The sequence below is a fragment of the Mastomys coucha genome, unplaced genomic scaffold (genome assembly GCF_008632895.1).
Source record: "Mastomys coucha isolate ucsf_1 unplaced genomic scaffold, UCSF_Mcou_1 pScaffold15, whole genome shotgun sequence".
Classification (NCBI taxonomy): Eukaryota; Metazoa; Chordata; class Mammalia; order Rodentia; family Muridae; genus Mastomys; species Mastomys coucha.
This window is the reverse complement of record NW_022196897.1, coordinates 108133723-108136914: the sequence shown is the minus strand read 5'-3', so window position 1 is coordinate 108136914 and position 3192 is coordinate 108133723. Positions and strand designations below refer to the sequence as shown.

General features: G+C 42.9%; 1 long non-coding RNA gene across 1 annotated transcript; it reads right to left on the bottom strand.

Annotated features, from left to right (window-relative positions):
- Window positions 1-1772: 1772 nt before the first annotated feature.
- Window positions 1773-3010, bottom strand: LOC116092335. Its single transcript, XR_004119209.1, has 3 exons — window positions 2808-3010; window positions 2148-2244; window positions 1773-2043 (listed from the first exon to the last, which is right to left on the bottom strand). It is a non-coding gene; the product is annotated as an uncharacterized LOC116092335 (long non-coding RNA).
- Between the last annotated feature and the right edge of the window lie 182 nt (window positions 3011-3192).

The following is a 3192-nucleotide window of genomic DNA, read 5'->3' as shown; positions in this document are numbered from 1 at the left end:
TCTCACACACAAACAGAGGCTAATAACCAGTGTGCACAGCTAAGAAAGGACTCAGCCAGGGTAAAAATTTATCAGGGAAGGCCAGCATGCTTAAATCAGAGGCGATAGCTATGAGGAGCTGGAGAAGCTGGAGGTAGCTAGTTCTAAAGGTTCCCAGTCCAGGCACAATGAGAAAGGACCTAAACCAGAACATAACCACTACTGAGTCTCAGTAGATGTGTTGCCTGGAAGAGGACTTTCCTCCACTGAACACCCACACCCTTGCTTCATACAGCCTCGCAGAAAATAGCCAGCATCTGATCTTTACCGTGCTATGGAGAAGTAATGCCAAAAGTCTAAAAAATCAAATTACCACGCTAGATGTGGTCAGTCACAGCTGTATGAAGAACTAAGCCCAGAAGAGATTTGAGGCCAGCCTGAGTGACAGAATAAGAATGCCCCGACAGATAGATAGATAGATAGATAGATAGATAGATAGATAGATAGATAGTTGATATATAGATATGTAGATAGATGATAGATAGATGATAGATAGATAGATACATGGATTATAGATACATCAATAGATACATAGATATACACATAAATACATAGATGCATAAATACTAGATAAATAAGTACATAGATACATAGATATATAGGTACATAAAAAAGTAGATGGAAGTAGATGGACAGGCAGAGATGAAGAACCTATATAGTGGGTTTTCAAACCTACCCTCAGCTTCTTCCTCCAGAACTCTTCTCTCTTCAAGTAGGAGGTAGCATTTGTTCTGACAGGCAGTGGAGTTTCCCGAGGGAAGCTGTTCTTTCTGTCTCATGACTATGCCCCATGCCCATTTCAGGCTGGGCCCTGGTGTTTGTTTCTTTTGCAAGGAAAATTATAGGTGCTATTTGAATAACTGAGGAACAAGAGAATGAGGGCATAAGTCCCACACCTACCACAATGAATGATGAGCAAGGCATATTCAGAAGGATAGGTGAATAAGCCTAAGTGGGAAGTGTGAAACTCTACTAGAATGTAAAGAGTTCAAGCACTTGAGGATCATCAGTCCTGCTGTGTGATGGTGGGGGTCTCTGATCAGCACATTAGTGCACAAATTGGCAATCGTCCTTGGTAGGTAAGCAAAAAATATCTATAGCATTCATGTCTAAACTATGCATAAAGAGGAAAAATAACTTTGGGGTGGTGGTGAAAGAGCATCTTACTATACTTCCCCGACTATTCTCACACTCATTGAAACCAGAACTCATCTTCCTGTATCAGCCTTCAAGGTACAGAGCTGACAGGTGTGTATCACTATACCAGCATGAAATTCCACTCATGTATTTAACAGCAAGAATATAATCCCAGCCCTCAGGAGTTTCAGGCAAGAGCCTATCTGTAAACACGAGGGCACCCGAGCTTATAAATGAGTACCAGGCCAGCTGTGACTACGTAGTAATGTTCTATCAAAAAGCAAACAGAAGAAAGAAAAAGAAGAGGAAAACAAAAGAGCCAAAATGAAACAAGAAAAACAAAACGAAACAAATGAACCAGGACATTCCAGGGCAGAGTTCAGCTATGGCTCTAAGCAGACTGACCATAAAATTTACGTTGTTGACTGTAAAACTGCTAACCAAAGGATGAAATGTTGTGATTACAAAAATGTACTAAGTCAACTGTTCATCACAGATAATTACACATAGTAGTGCTCAATAAATGTTAGCTCTTACTGTTATTATTGCTGTTGCTACTCTTTTTTAAATGTCATCCCAGCAGGTGCTGGTGGGCTTGTCTATGTCATGGGCTTATGCTCAATTACTTCTATAAAATACACACACATTTACATAGTAACATGCAGTGATCCTGGTCCTGTCTGTGAGTTAAGCGATCTGAGAATGAGTAGCCTCTCGGTCACTTTTCTTCCCTGCCCTCCCATCCCCCTTGGTTGGGATTCTAGAACACGCTTACCTCCAGAAAGAGGAATGCCCCAAGCCATCCTCCAGGCTGTACCCCTGTGTCACTTCCTCTAGTTTTTTGCCTTGCTCAAGATTTCTGCTTTCCTATAAGCACAGGTAAATGTGAGATCAGTCACGCAGACCTCTCAGGGGATCAAGAGACTGAGAAAGCAACCAGAGCCACACAGCAGCCCACCACACTGAATTACCTTGAGTTCCAGGCCTGGGTTCTCCATGCCATTCTCTGCTGTGACCTGGGAAACAGATGTTCTTCCCTCTGATTTCTCCATCTCCTAGTATCCCTTACTGAAAAACAAAATCAAGCTAAGGCTGGCTGATTTGTCATTCAGTCATGTGGGGCTAAGGAGAAGTTTTAAGGCCAGATCCTCTCAAGAAACACAAAACTAACCTCTCTAAGAAGTCTGATGCTTCCATTAAGAGCAAAAAGTGGGAAGATTGGGAACAGATTAATATAATAAATAATGAAAGGTAGAATTTGATTCCTTGTTGTAAATGATTATGGAAAAAGAGGCATTATGACAGACAAGAAATAAAGGTCAGGGAGGAACTATAATGAATCGGTGGGCCTCCCAGGGCCCCAGGACCTTGATTGAAATATAACCCATTTACTCCCTCAAATCAAGGGTCATATAGCAATGTTCTTTATCTTTTTTTCTTGAGCAGCTCCCCACCCCCACTGAGCTATGTGGCAAGGAAGGAGGGAGAAGATGAAAGCTGAGGAAGCCTTGGGTGCCCAGCATTGCTGGGGGAAAAACAAGAGAGATCAACAAATTGCTTTAGGTAGGGTTCTCTAAGGAACAGAACCCATAGAGTGTGTACATAAGAGAGAGCTTCTAAGAATGACTTACAGTGTGCTGGGTGGGTCCACACAGCCCAGTCAATGGCTGGAACCTGGGAGCTGCTCAGGTTACAAAGCTGGCTGCCCCAGCCCTTCCAAACCTGGTGCCTTGAAGACTCCTGGAGAGCAACTGATCTTCAGTATACACTGGATCCTGGAGAAACTGGAGTCTGACGTCAGTGGGGATGCACAACTGCAGCAGGGATTAATACTCTCACCAGCAGGAAGTGAAGGCAGGCGAGCAAACAGCCAAGCTTCCCACAAGACTTCCTTTTATGTAGGTGGTTACCATTGAACAGTACCACCCACTCTAGGGGATGGGCTTCCTCAAAGTTTCTTAGTTGAGCCCAATATTATATAGTTATCTCATTACCAGTGAAAATGCACCGTTTTTT